This window comes from Saccopteryx bilineata, chromosome 3 (assembly GCF_036850765.1).
Source record: "Saccopteryx bilineata isolate mSacBil1 chromosome 3, mSacBil1_pri_phased_curated, whole genome shotgun sequence".
Lineage (NCBI taxonomy): Eukaryota > Metazoa > Chordata > Mammalia > Chiroptera > Emballonuridae > Saccopteryx > Saccopteryx bilineata.
Window position 1 is genome coordinate 255,061,664 of NC_089492.1, and position 16,457 is coordinate 255,078,120.

The window sequence follows — 16,457 nt, forward strand, 5'->3', positions numbered from 1 at the left end:
GACAGTATTTAGCTGCAAAACAAGCCAGTATACTGTTTGCGAGAAAGAGACAGATTTCTCAAACCCAGGATTCTTCTTAAAGGGACTGTGCAGAAAACCTCTTTCACAACCACTCACCCAGGTATCTGGGGGAAGGGGAGAGAGGAGAGGACTAGAGTAGCAGGAAGAGAGTGTAATCTAGGAGGCACAGGGAGAAACACTTTGAGGGACAGCCACCCTAACCCCTGGGCTGAGTCACTCCCAAAATCTGAAGTGAATATTTTTCCTGGAACCAGCAATACCAGCAAAGGGAAGCAAGTCACCAGACAAATAGAAACTCTCTTACTGCACTCAGAGCAGAGTCGCTTAGAAGGAGGGAGCCACCAGGGGTACAGTACTGAGTGCTAAGGTCTGAGCTGCATTTCCCCCACACACACTGCTTAGTGCTCACTGGAGGGCAGGTGGCAGTAAGACGTGGAAGTGCAGTCCCGTCAGCAGGGGCAGAAACCAGAGGCTGACCATAGCTGCAGCATGGGTGCGAGCACAGTCCTGCCCATGGGGGCGAAAGCCGGGGCCAGTTGTGACTGAGGCCCAGCGCGAGCACAGTCCCTCCAGGAAAGGGGGAGGCCAAGGACAGCCGTGGCAGGGGAAGGGGCGCACGAAAGCGGTTGACCCGTGACTGCAGGCCAGGCGAGTGAGAGTGGTCCCGCCTGTGGTACTGCCTGCTGGAGCAAGGCGAAAGCCAGGGAACCAGCTGAGACCTGTGGCTGGAAGCAGGAGCGCAACCCCGCCTGCAGGGCCAAGGCTTGTGGCCCTGGTGTGTGAGCACATCCTGCTCTTGGGGGGTGGGGTGGAGGCAGGTGGCCAGCCAGGGTTTCAAGCCCAAACACGTGAATGCAGTCCCACCTGGGGGGCAAGGTGAAGGCTGGGAGCAGAACAGGGCTTGCAGCCCAGGCACATGAGCACAGACCTGCCCTTGGGGGAGGTGTGGAGGCTGGGCCAGCCAAGGCTTGCAACCTGGGCACATAAACACTGGGTGAGGTCAGGTCACAGGTAGCTGGAGCAGGGCTAGAAGAGACTGAACTCTCCCTCCATGGAGCAAGGAGGCAGCTTACCTTCTCATGTCCCTCTTTCCACAGCAAAGACGTGTAAACCAGTGGGGCCAGGAAGCCTGGCAGGCTTCAGTTCAATGACCTTTCTTTCCACTCTTGAAGCAGGGCCCTGATGGAATCTATGAAGCCCTTTAGGGTGCAGGAGCCTTTAAGAGCATATGCCAAAAGCTGGTATTTCCTTTTGGGCCTTATTTGCCTTTTCTGTTACTCCCTTGGCCATTATAGACCTTAAAAGCCATGCTCAGAAGATCTCACTGAGAGGCTTGACTAAGAGCAAAATTGGGAATCCAGTGTCTAAAGAAGCCTATTAGACCAAGGAAGGAAAGGATTTGATTTGCAGTGGTAGGTGGTTGGAGGCTGCGGAGGGTCTGAGTTTGATTTAGGGTGAAACCTCAGGTGGTGGGGGTTAAGGCGAGGCCCAGATAGACTACAGACTAAGAGTGAAGTTGAGCCTTAGCAGAGAAGACACAATATACCTTTATGGTGACGAATATAAGGAGGGTGGAGGTGTATCTCTTTGAGGGAGGGGTTATTTACATATTGTAAGAGAGTACTAGTTTTGAGATTGCATGCTGCTAAACCTTGAGCTAGTGCCTGCCCAAACAGGTGTGGGCTGTTTCTGAACCCCTGGGGTAAGACAGTTCATGTAAGTTGCTGGGCTGCATTAGTGTCTGGGTCAGTTCAGGTGAATGCAAACAGAAAGTAAAAGTCAGGGTGTAGAGGAATGGTAAAGAAGGCATTCTTGAGGTCTAGGACCCTGAAGTGAGTGGTGTTTGAGGGAGTGTGTGACAGTAACTTGTAGAGATTAGGGACTACTGGATGGAGGAGAATTACTGCCTCATTGACTAGGTGTAAATCTTGTATGAGGTGAAGTGATAAGCCCCTGAAGGTTTTCGAACAGGAAGGATGTGGGTATTGCAGGGAGAGTCTGTGGCGATGAGTAAGCCCTGTTTTAAGGGAAGAAGGAGGGTCAGAATCTGCAGGAGGAGAAAGAGGAGATTAAAGTGCTGGTGATGGCGCCACATGGTGAGAGGAGTAAAAAAGATTTAGAGCTCTGAGGAGAGGGGAGGGGGCAAGGGAAAGAAAGGCACCCTGCTGCAGCCTATAAGGAGGGAGGAGGGGTTGAAGAAGAAAGAGGCAGAGCTTGTGAGGATGGGGTTGGGGTGAAGGAGAGACAGGCACCACTGGAGCCAGTGGGGAGGGAGGAATGGGTAAGATATAGCCAAAGCCGATGGGGTGGAGGGAATGGGTAAAATACAGCCGAAGCTGGTGGGGAGGGGGTAATGGGTCAAAGAAGAAAAAGAGACAGAGCCGCCCATCTGTAAGGAGGGAGGAAGGGTTTAAGAACACAGTGGAGAAGGGAGGGGCCTCTAGCCAGCAGGGGAGGAGAAAGAGAGAATGGTATTTGCAGGTGAATGGGAAAGAGGATTCAGCGAAGAGAGGAGAGGGGGCTTTCTGGAGGGAAAAGACTCAAATGGAAGACATTTTCAGAAGGACCAGAGAGGGGTCCCGAGAGAGGGGTGCCCCCAGGGGTCAGGCAGGAGGGGGAGAGAGTTGGGAGTCTGCGGAGAAGGAAAGATTAGGAGTGAAGGTTTTAGGTGAGGCTTATCTGGCCAAAAACAGCCTGCGTGTAGAACAGGCGGCACAGAGATTAAAGACAGGAGTGAAGGTAGAAGGAAGCCTGCATATAAGGAATTTCTGATGCCCTCCCCATCCGGTGGCAGAAATTGTCAAGATCTCTTAGGATAGTGTAATCAAATGTCCCATTTTCAGGCCAATGGGAGTCATTGTCTAATTTGTATTGGGGCCATGCCATGTTACAGAAGAAAATGAGTTTTGTTTTGTTTTGTTTTGTTTTGTTTTGGCTTAAGGTCAGAGAGGCCCAACTTGGTGAGGTTTTTTTATGGGACATCCTAGAGGGGTCTGGTTGGAAGCTTAGACTCTGAAGAGGCCATAGTGGAGACAGGTGAGCAAGAGGGGGCGTCCCTGCCTTTTGTCACTGTCCCAAGAACAGAAAATCTTTGCATGGGTGAGTCGTCCCTGATAGAGGTTGTCACCACCTGTCAGGGAGCTCCACGAGGGGGAGGGGAGAGGTTTGGCTAGGCACCTAGTCTTCCGTGCAGTCTACTGAGACTGAAAGTCAAACTCCTCAAAAGCTGAGGCATGTCAGAGAAAACCGTCTGACCAGAGAAAATTTTGTGGAAAAAGAGAAGCCAACTGGAGAAGGGGAAGGGAGAAAATGGCTTACCTTCTGGTCCAGCAGGGGTTCAGGACAGGGTTAGATTGCTGGACAATCAACCTACATTTGCTTGTCCAGGCTTTATTTGGACAGCAAAGAGAGATCATCCAGGCAACTGATATGCCATCCCGGATTCCAGTACCAAATGTTGGAATCCATGGGAATCTGAAAAGACCAGAGTAACAGGCTTTATTGAAAGGAAGAAAGGAACCCCGCTGGGCTGACTTATAAGAGAGAGTTGCATGGCAGGCACAACCTGGGACTGGGTTTTTTTAAGGGTTTTGGGGAGGGGGAGTGAGAAGGGTCATGGGCATTCAGCTGATTGGCTGCTGAACAAAGGAGGGTCTTTTATGGAAGTTTGCCAGGACTTTTCAGCTTGTCAGACATTCCTTTGCAGTTGGTCATCTGTGAGCCCTGAAACAGACTTACGGGCAGGGTTAAAGAAATGAAACCTAAGAAAAGTCACACAAGTTCAAGAAGCACAGAGTTCCATTAAGGATGAACCCAAAAAGGCTAACACCAAGATACATCATAATTAAAATATAAAAACTAAGAGATAAAAAAAGAATACTAAAAGCTGTTAGAGCAAAGCAGTCTATTACCTACAGAGGAGCCCCCATAAGGATGACATCTGACTTCTCAACAGAAACATTAGAGGCCAGAAGGGAATGGCAGGAAATATTCAAAGTAATGCAAAATAAGAGCCTACAACCAAGATTTCTTTATCCAGCAAGGCTATCATTTAAAATTGAAGGAGAAATAAAAAGCTTCTCTGGCAAAAACAAAACAAAACAAAACAAAACAAAACAAAAAAAACCAAGGAATTTATTACAACCAAACCAATGCTACAAGAAATGTTAAGTGGCCTTCTGTAAACAGAACAAAGGGGGGAAAAACCTAGTAAAAGAGGAATGTAGATTTAAAGAATAAAATGGCAATAAACAACTACATATCAATAATAACCTTAAATATAAATGGATTAAATGCTTCAATCAAAAGACATAGGGTAGCTGTGTGGATAAGAAAACAGGACCCATACATATGCTGTTTACAAAAGACACATCTCAAAACAAAAGATGCACATAGACTGAAGATAAAAGAATGGAAAAAAATATTTCATGCAAATGGAAATAAAAAAAAAGCTGGGGTAGCAATACTTATATCAGACAAAATAGACTTTAAAACAAAGGCTATAGTAAAGGATAAAGAAAGTCACTACATAATGATAAAAGGAGCAATCCAACAGGAAGATATAACCATTATAAATATCTATGCACCTAATATAGGAGCACTAAATACATAAAACAGATTTTGATGGGCATAAACAGCGAGATCAACAGCAATACTATAATAGTAGGGGATTTTAATACCCCACTAACATCACTGGGTAGATCCTCAAGAAAGAAAATGAACAAAGAAACAATAGATTTAAAGGACACACTAGATCAAATGGATTTAATAGGTATCTTCAGAACCTTTCACCCTAAAGCAGCAGAATATATATTCTTTTCGAGTGCTCATGGTACATTTTCTATGATAGACTACATGCTAGGACACAAAATGAGTCTCAACAAATTTAAGAAAATTGAAATCATACAAAGTATCTTCTCAGATCACAATGGCTTGAAACTAGAAATCAACTACAATAGAAAAAACTAAAAAACACTCAAACCCTTGGAAACTAAATAGCATGTTATTAAACAACAAATGGGTTAACAATGAGAGCAAAGAAAAAATTAAAAATTTCCTTGAAACCAATGAAAACAAACATATAGTAACTCAAAATTTATGGGACACAGCAAAAGCGGTCCAGAGAGGGAAGTTCATAGCACTACAGGCATAGCTTAAGAAGCTAGAAAAAGCTCAAATAAACAACTTAACCCTGCATCTAAAAGAACTAGAAAAAGAACAGCAAGTAACACCCAGAGGAATTTGAAGGAAGGAAATAATAAAGATCAGAAAGAAAAATAAATGACATAGAGGTTAAAAAAACAATACAGAGGATCAACGAAACCAAGAGCTGGTTCTTTGAAAAGGTAAACAAAACTGATGAACCTTTAATTAGACTCACCAAGAAAAAAGAGAGAGAACTCAAATAAATAAAATTAGAAATGAAAGAAGAGAAGTAACAACTGACACAAAAGAAATACAAATATTGTAAGAAAAGACTATGAAGAACTGTATGCCAAAAAATTAAACAACCTAGGTGAAATGGACAAATTCCTTGAAACATATAATCTTTTAAAAATTAATATAGAAGAATCAGGAAACCTAAGCAGACCAATTACAACAAATGAAATTGAAACAGTTATCAAAAAAACTCCCGGTGACGTCATGGAAATGGCGCCGTGAGCAGCGCGTCCGACAGCTCTCCCCTAAATCACAACAAATTTATCAACTAGAAACAGAAAAATTTATCCTCGGAGCATTCCAGAGTTCCACACAAACTGAAAGCAAAAGGACTGTTATCACTTGAATCTGAGAGACGAGGGTGTGGAGGAAGCTACCACAGCAGCGACGCTCATTCAAGCCGCGAGGGAGTGCGCCTGCGTGCTATCAATAAGACCACCCTCAGATGCCGATAAGAAAGAGGAAATCGAATATTATGGATACAAAAGAAAGAGAGGTAACACAAATAGATGTGGAAAAATCTATGGAGAAAAGACTTAACATATTGGAAGCCTTGGAGCTAAATGACAGAGAATTTAAAATAGAAATCTTAAAAATACTCAGAGATATACAAGAAAACACAGAAAGGCAATATAGGGAGATCAGAAAACAACTCAATGAACACAAAGAATATATTACCAAGGAAATTGAAACTATAAAAACAAATCAAACAGAAATGAAAAACTCAATTCACGAGCTGAAAAACGAGGTAACAAGCTTAGCTAACAGAACAGCCCAGATTGAAGATAGGATTAGTGAAATAGAAGACAAACAACTTGAGGCACAACAGAGAGAAAAAGAAAGAAACTCAAAAATAATAAAAAATGAGAAAGTTCTACAGGAATTGTCTGACTCCATCAGAAAGAATAACATAAGAATAATAGGTATATCAGAGGGAGAAGAGAAAGAAAATGGAATGGAGAATATACTCAAACAAATAAGAGACGAGAACTTCCCAAGCCTGTGGAAGGAACTAAAGCCTCAAATTCAAGAAGCAAACAGAACACCGAGTTTTCTTAACCCCAACAAACCCACTCCAAGGCACATCATAATAAAGATGACACAAACCAATGACAAAGAAAAAATTCTCAAGGCAGCCAGGGAAAAGAAGAGTACAACATATAAAGGAAGGCCTATTGGATTATCATCAGATTTCTCAGCAGAAACTCTACAAGCTAGAAGAGAGTGGACCCCAATATTTAAAGCCCTGAAAGAGAGGAACTTTCAGCCAAGAATACTATACCCATCAAAGCTATCCTTCAAGTATGAAGGAGATATAAAAACATTCACAAATACAGAAAAGATGAGAGAATTTATCAACAGAAAGCCCCCACTCCAGGAAATACTAAGGGGGGTTTTCCAACCAGATTCAAAGAACAAAAGAAAACAACACCACAAGTAACAGCTCCACCAAGAACACAATAAAACCAAACTTAAACTGTGACAACAAAGGAAAAAAAGGGGGGAGAGGATGAAGATTAACAGTAGCAAAGGACGATGAAGTGCAGAAATACTCATAAGATAGGGTACTACAATGAATATGGTAGGTACCCTTTTCATTACTTAATGGTAACCACCCTTAAAAAAAACCACCACAAAAACACTTGACTTAAAAAAGGTAGCAACAGAGGAAAGAAGTATGGAACACAAACAAACAAAAACAAATGATAGAAAAACAAAAGAGAAGAATCAAACTAGATACAAAACTAACAGAAAGCAATTTATAAAATGGCAGTAGGGAACCCACAGGTGTCAATAATTACACTAAATGTAAATGGATTAAACTTACCAATAAAAAGACACAGAGTAGCAGAATGGATTAAAAAGGAAAATCCAACTATATGCTGCCTACAAGAAACACATCTAAGCAACAAGGATAAAAACAAATTCAAAGTGAAAGGCTGGAAAACAATACTCCAAGCAAACAACACCCAAAAAAAAAAACAGGCGTAGCAATACTCATATCTAATAATGCTGACTACAAGATAGAAAAAGTACTCAGAGACAAAAATGGTCATTTCATAATGATTAAGGGGAAGTTGAATCAAGAAGACATAACAATCCTTAATATATATGCACCAAACCAAGGAGCACCAAAATATATAAGACAGCTACTTATTGACCTTAAAACAAAAACTAACAAAAATACAATCATACTTGGAGACCTCAATACACCGCTGACGGCTCTAGATCGGTCATCCAAACAGAGAATCAATAAAGATATAGTGGCCTTAAACAAAATACTAGAACACCTGGATATGATAGACATCTACAGGACACTTCATCCCAAAGCGACAGAGTATACATTTTTCTCTAGTGTACATGGAACATTCTCAAGAATTGACCATATGTTGGGCCACAAAGACAATATCAGCAAATTTAGAAAAATTGAAATTGTACCAAGCATATTTTCTGATCATAAAGCCTTGAAACTAGAATTCAACTGCAAAAAAGAGGGGGAAAAACCCACAAAAATGTGGAAACTAAACAACATACTTCTAAAAAATGAATGGGTCAAAGAAGAAATAAGCGCAGAGGTAAAAAGATATATACAGACAAATGAAAATGAAAATATGACATATCAGAATCTCTGGGATGCAGCAAAAGCAGTAATAAGAGGAAAGTTCATATCACTTCAGGCCTATATGAACAAACAAGAGAGAGCCGAAGTAAACCACTTAACTTCACACCTTAAGGAACTAGAAAAAGAAGAACAAAGACAACCCAAAACCAGCCGAAAAAAGGAGATAATAAAAATCAGAGCAGAAATAAATGAAATAGAGAACAGAAAAACTATAGAAAAAATCAATAAAACAAAGAGCTGGTTCTTTGAAAAGATCAACAAAATTGACAAACCCTTGGCAAGACTCACCAAGGAAAAAAGACACAGGACTCAAATAAATAAAATCCAAAATGAAAGAGGAGAGATCACCACAGACATCATAGATATACAAAGAATTATTGTAGAATACTATGAAAAATTATATGCCACCAAATACAACAATCTAGAAGAAATGGATAAATTCCTAGAACAATACAACCTTCCTAGACTGAGTCAGGAAGAAGCAGAAAGCCTAAACAGACCAATCAGCAGGGAGGAAATAGAAAAAACTATTAAAAACCTCCCCAAAAATAAAAGTCCAGGCCCAGACGGTTATACTAGTGAATTCTATCAAACATTCAAAGAAGACTTGGTTCCTATTCTACTCAAAGTCTTCCAAAAAATTGAAGAAGAGGCAATACTTCCAAACACATTTTATGAGGCCAACATAACCCTCATACCAAAACCTGGCAAGGATGGCACAAAGAAAGAAAACTACAGACCAATATCTCTAATGAATACAGATGCTAAAATACTAAACAAAATACTGGCAAACCGAATACAACAACATATTAAAAAAATAATACATCATGATCAAGTGGGATTCATCCCAGAATCTCAAGGATGGTTCAACATACGCAAAACAGTTAATGTAATACACCATATCAACAAAACAAAGAACAAAAACCACATGATCTTATCAATAGATGCAGAAAAGGCTTTTGATAAAATACAACACAATTTTATGTTTAAGACTCTCAACAAAATGGGTATAGAAGGAAAATATCTCAACATGATAAAGGCCATATATGATAAACCATCAGCCAACATCCTATTAAACGGCATAAAACTGAGGACTTTCTACCTTAAATCAGGAACAAGACAGGGTTGTCCACTCTCTCCACTCTTATTCAACGTGGTGCTAGAAGTTCTGGCCAGAGCAATCAGACAAGACAAAGAAATAAAAGGCATCCATATCGGAAAAGAAGAAGTAAAGCTATCACTTTTTGCTGATGATATGATCCTATACATCGAAAACCCGAAGGACTCCACAAAAAGATTATTAGAAACAATAAACCAATACAGTAAGGTCGCAGGATACAAAATTAACATACAAAAGTCCATAGCCTTTCTATATGCCAACAATGAAATATTAGAAAACGAACTCAAAAAAATAATCCCCTTCACGATTGCAACAAAAAAAATAAAATACCTAGGAATAAACATAACAAAGAACGTAAAGGACCTATATAATGAAAATTACAAAGCATTGTTAAGGGAAATCGAAAAAGATACAATGAGATGGAAAAATATTCCTTGTTCTTGGATAGGAAGAATAAATATAATCAAAATGGCCATATTACCCAAAGCAATATACAAATTTAATGCAATTCCCATCAAAATCCCTATGAGATTTTTTAAAGAAATGGAACAAAAAATCATCAGATTTATATGGAACTATAAAAAACCCCGAATAGCCAAAACAATCCTAAGGAAAAAGAATGAAGCTGGGGGCATTACAATACCTGACTTTAAACTATATTATAGGGCCACGATAATCAAAACAGCATGGTATTGGCAAAAAAATAGACACTCAGACCAATGGAACAGAATAGAAAGCCCAGAAATAAAACCACATATATATGGTCAAATAATCTTTGATAAAGGGGCCAACAACACACAATGGAGAAAAGAAAGCCTCTTCAACAAATGGTGTTGGGAAAACTGGAAAGCCACATGCAAAAGAATGAAAATCGACTACAGCCTGTCCCCGTGTACTAAAATTAATTCAAAATGGATCAAAGACCTAAATATAAGACCTGAAACAATAAAGTACATAGAAGAAGACATAGGTACTAAAATCATGGACCTGGGTTTTAAAGAACATTTTATGAACTTGACTCCAATGGCAAGAGAAGTGAAGGCAAAGATAAATGAATGGGACTACATCAGAATTAAAAGTTTTTGCTCAGCAAGAGAAACTGATATCAAAATAAACAGACAGCCAACTATATGGGAACTGATATTTTCAAACGACAGCTCAGATAAGGGCCTAATATCCAAAATTTACAAAGAACTCATAAAACTCAACAACAAACAAACAAACAATCCCATAAAAAAATGGGAAGAGGACATGAACAGACACTTCTCCCAGGAAGAGATACAAATGGCCAACAGATATATGAAAAGATGCTCAGCTTCATTAGTTATTAGAGAAATGCAAATCAAAACTACAATGAGATACCACCTCACTCCTGTTAGATTAGCTATTATCAACAAGACGGGTAATAGCAAATGTTGGAGAGGCTGTGGAGAAAAAGGAACCCTCATTCACTGTTGGTGGGACTGTAAAGTAGTACAACCATTATGGAGGAAAGTATGGTGGTTCCTCAAAAAACTGCAAATAGAACTACTTTATGACCCAGCAATCCCTCTACTGGGTATATACCCCAAAACCTCAGAAACATTGATACGTGAAGACACATGTAGCCCCATGTTCATTGCAGCACTGTTCACAGTGGCCAAGACATGGAAACAACCAAAAAGCCCTTCAATAGAAGACTGGATTAAGAAGATGTGGCACATATACACTATGGAATACTACTCAGCCATAAGAAATGATGACATCAGATCATTTACAGCAAAATGGTGGGATCTTGATAACATTATAAGGAGTGAAATAAGCAAATCAGAAAAAAACAAGAACTACATGATTCCATACATTGGTGGAACATAAAAATGAGACTAAGAGACATGGACAAGAGTGTGGTGGTTACCAGGGGTGGGGGGCGGGAGGACATGGGAGGGAGGGAGGGAGGGAGAGAGTTAGGGGGAGGGGGAGGGGCACAGAGAACTAGATAGAGGGTGGCGGAGGACAATCTGACTTTGGGCGAGGGGTACGCAACATAATTTAATGACAAAATAACCTAGACATGTTTTCTTTGAATATATGTACCCTGATTTATTAATGTCATCCCATTACCATTAATAAAAATTTATTTAAAAAAAATAAAAATAAAAAAATTAAAAAAAAAAAAAGAACAAAGTGGTAGGTATCACACTACCTGATTTCAAGCTATACTACAAGAATATTGTAATCAAAACAGCATGGTATTGCCATAAGAACAGGCATACAGATCAATAGAACAGAACAGAAAACCCAGAAATAAACCCACACTTTTATGGTCAATTAATATTTGACAAAGGAGGCAAAAGCATACAATATAATAAAGACAATCTCCTCAATAAATGGTATTGGGAAAACTAGGCAGGTATATGTAAAAAAAAAAAATTAAAGTAAACCACCAAATTACACCATAAACAAGAATACACTCAAAATGGATAAAAGACTTAAATGTATTTGTCTGCATGGGAGATCTGTCTCTTTCCCTTATATATTAATTTATTCAATTACTTATTATTGAATCTGTATCAGTATGCACTCATGAAAATTTATTTTGTACTTTGGATTATAATGCAATCCTACCTTGTTCATCTTGTTCAGATTGTTCTGGCTTCAGCTATTGAGAGCTCTTTCAGCTGGCTCCTGTGCTTCTTTGACATGAACGTATCAGTGTTTTGTTCTGTTTGGTTTAACTGACTTTCTGTCATTACAAGATATTCCAGGCTCATCTTGAACATTTCCTGACCCAGTTCTAGAGTCAACTATTTCTCCAGGGATCCCTGGTTCCTTTTATTGTGGAAGGGTTTTGAAAACCAAGATGTGAGTTATAAGTGTGGTCATTTTTACTGGGGTATCATTTCTTCTAGGCCCTCTTAGCTAACAGAGCAAAGATATATATGTCTGTAAGTTAAGCTGAATATAGACATATATCTATAAATATGTTTACATGTAACCATCTGTGTCTATATTAGACTAAACATGAGTTCATACCGATGTCTCCAACTCTACCCCATTATTGCACAAGTCATTCCGTGTAATATACCTGGTATATGTGTATACTACATTTATCCATTCATCTATCAGTGGACATTGGGGTTGCTTACACCTTTTAGCCGTTGTGACTAGTGCTAGTGTGAATATTGATCTGTAAATATCTCTACAAGACTCTACTTTCAATTCTTTTGGATATTTACCCATAAGTGGGATTTCTGCATAGTATGGTAATTATATTTTTAATTTTTTTGAGGACACATCATGCTCTTTTCCATAGTAGCTGCACAGTCTTACATTCTCACCACTAGGGCACAAGGTTCCAGCTTTTCCGTATCCTCATCAACACTTGTTTCTTTCTGTTTGATTAATTTATAGTAGTCATATCAATGGGTGTGAGGTACTCTTAGGATAATTACTAAATGTACATTTTGTATGTGTCAAAGGTAGATTTACATTTTCCTTTTTTTTTTCATTTTCTCTTTTGATCCTCAGTGAAGATCTGTGAAATATTAATTGAAAATGTTTGTCCTTTAGAGATAAATGAAGGTCTAGTGGGGGTTACCATATAGAAAGTCCTAATCCAAGAATGCTGCTAACAAGCCTGGTTGTTAGGCTTGTTCATTGTACTTTATTTAGCACTGCCAGTTGCACTGAAAAATAGAGGCTAGACATGTTTTACCTTTTACTATTGATTTATGACTCAATTGCATTGTTGTCTGAGAAAATGATTTACATATAATTAAATTATTGAAATATAAGAATTGCTATATGGTGTTGTATGTGCTAAATTTTTGTAAATGTTTATTGTATATTCATCAATACGAATTCTTTCTAATTTTTGGATGCTGAGTTCTATATATTCATTAACTTGAAACTGTTATTTATGTTAGATTGAATCTTGTATAAATTTATTTAAAAATTAATATCATAAGTCGATTAATATTTGAACAAGTGCATTGAGAGGTCTCACCAAAATTATGGATTTTGATATGTCCTTGTAGTTTAGCAATTTTTTTTAAATTTACATTTTGAGGTTTTAAAAATATGCTTACAAGTCACCCTCTTAAAAGACCAACACAGAAAATCTTATTCACTCACAGTTACTTACCCTGGTGTTCAGCGGAAGGAGGGCTGAGAGGATTAGATTCACATGAGGAGATCTGAAATTGGTGGATTGGGGAGAGACACGGTGGTAGAGCAGCCATCAAGACCAGTGGTCCCCAACATTTTTTGGGCCACGGACCTGTTTAATATCAGAAAATATTTTCACGGACTGGCCTTTAGGGTGGGACGGATAAATGTATCACGTGACTGAGACAAGCGTCAAGAGTGAGTCTTAGATGGATGTAACAGAGGGAATCTGGTCATTTTTAAAAAATAAAACATCGTTCAGACTTAAATATAAATAAAACGGAAATAATGTAAGTTATTTATTCTTTCTCTGCAGACTGGTACCAAATGGCCCACGGACCGGTACCGGTCTGCGGCCCGGGGGTTGGGGACCACTGATCAAGACCCCTGTACTAAATCATTCTCCAATACTGAAGTCATCATTTTTCCTGGGTGAAACAAGCCCTCTGCTTGCTCTATTTTGAGTTCTCTCTAGACCAGGGGTCCCCAAACTACGGCCCGCGGGCCACATGCGGCCCCCAAAGCCATTTATCCGGCCCCCACCACACTTCCGGAAGGGGCACCTCTTTCATTGGTGGTCAGTGAGAAGAGCATAGTTCCCATTGAAATACTGGTTAGTTTGTTGATTTAAATTTACTTGTTCTTTATTTTAAATATTGTATTTGTTCCCATTTTGTTTTTTACTTTAAAATAAGATATGTGCAGTGTGCATAGGGATTTGTTCATAGTTTTTTTTTATAGTCCGGCCTCCAACGGTCTGAGGGACAGTGAACTGGCCCCCTGTGTAAAAAGTTTGGGGACCCCTGCTCTAGACCCCTTGTGACCACCCATCCAGTTGCTCCAGCTGGTTCTGTGCTCCATGGATGACATATACTTCCACCTGAAACCACCGGGCCCACGTTCTGGGAAGTAGCTCCCAGAACACCACCCCTTCCAGGCTGGATTGTCAAGCAACCATGGCTCCCTGTCTTTGGGAGGTTTGTATTAGAGAAGGGGAGTAGGTAGCACATAGTCACCTTGAGGGTGGTGCCATGGAAACATGCTGTGTATAAATGCTTACTGTGCATGTGTTCTAGAGCTGACTCATTCATCCAAGAAACGTGATAAGCACCTACTTGCTTCTAGAATCTTCCTTTTTCTCCGATTACAGGCAATCTTTCTATTGTAGCAGAAACTTACATTCCAACCTGATTGATACAGTGAATACAATGGAAGCTGTGCTTAGGATTCATGATTATGATCCTGAACTCAACCCGCTCCACATGGTACAGGGATAGTTACAGAGCTGCCACTTCACTGAGATGGGTGTCTTTGTTTAACTTTGTGTGTGCATTTGGAAAATAGCATAAGAAAATTTTACCTAAAGCAAAAATGTACAGAAAAATAAATTTCTAATGCAAATACCCAGGTACCCACAGCCAAGGTCAAGGAATATAGAATATGATTTCACAGGTATGCCTTCTGCCTTCCTCAGATAGCTCTCTGTAACAGCTCTGCCATAGTCAACATCTGTGTCACGGTTACCTGGTGATCTGGGTGTTTGAGCTTTGGCAAGGAAAGATGATAGAATAATATAAGAGAAAAGATATTTTGAAGAGACAATGCTTTAACCAGGCCTTGAAGCAGGGTGAGGTATGAGGTGCAAAGAAGGACTTTTGGGGAGAACATCAGGCTGCTACTGCATGATGAATCTTTCCCCAGTTGTCCCTGCAGCAACTGCCTGATGGCTACATATACCTCTAGGTTTCAAGGTCTAAAGCCATTAGTGAGTTCCAATCCAAAAATTAGACAGGTATAGAAGAGAGGGCACCTAACATTGGGCAGAAGGAAGGGAGGTGAATTCTGTTCCTGGCACATAGGGATATTTCTGTGTTGCCCAGGGGATGGACCATCTAGAAACATCCTTCTTGATATCAATGTTCTCCCTCTCAGAAGAAAGCCACAGCCTTGGAAGTTTGACCATGGGTACCTTCTCAATTTTATAAGACCCTGTTAAGATGTAGACCTTTTTTGTACACCTAAGACTGGATACCAAAAACTTACCCAGAATGTTAACCGTACCACCAACATTGCCCACTCTCCTGGTCCTGGACAGACTGCACAAGTGAAATTGTGATTTCAATAGCTGTCACCTAGGAACCAAGCCCAGTGGTCATAGCTACTATGGCCCATGGATATTGAACAAGTTTAAGACGTGTCTCCTTTTCTTGTCTTTGGACTACCAGGACCACTTCACTGTTAAGGGGAGGAATCTGCCAAGATGCTCATCAGGGAGGAACTTGAGCCAAGCCTTCTGATTCTGGGCTCCTATGACCAAGAAGATTCCATAGGCAGCATTGACTTCTCTGAAGACACATGTTGGTGACATATAGAGTGAGCACTCTGGAGCCAGAGGGAAAGGGGAGGCTCCATGTGGGAGGAGAGGACAGAGGCTGAGAACACCAGAGATGAATTTTACTTTCTTTTTACAGCTCTAACATACTACCTGTGGCTTCATCTGATCCCAGGCACTGGTGTACACATGTGTACATGCATGTGTGGCTAGAGTGTGGTGTACAAGGGGTACATACGGGTGTGGCTGCACACAAATGACTCTGTGTATGTGTCATGCAGGTGAGCGTGTGAGCATGAACTCTGTCTGGGTTTTCCCCATTGCCTGAAGCCAGCAGGGTCACTTCTTTGTCCTTCTCCTCACCTACATGGAATCAGGTGGTTAGAACATGTGAACATAGCTGACCACCCAGAATTCCAAGTTCCCATTATTCTGTGCTTACTGAGCATGGTTATTGATACCTTCTGCACCACCTGATATCAAGGGACATGCTAAACTTCCTGATCAAGATGCTCCCAGATCACTTTCCTGTTCTATGTCTCAGTCAAGCACTGAGTGTCCACCCTGTCCCTTCTTAGAGCAGGGTTGAACAGGACTAGTGTCCGAGAAGGCCAGGGGACTAGGAAGTAGAACCTGGATGCCAGTACTGGTTTGGGGAGAAGCTTTTCATGGAGCAGACTGAGGCATTCCACCACAGGCAGAGGAATGTTAGGAAGTCTGTCTATGGTACCACAGAACCTGGTCTAAGAATGGAAGGTGATGGACAGCAGAAGGAC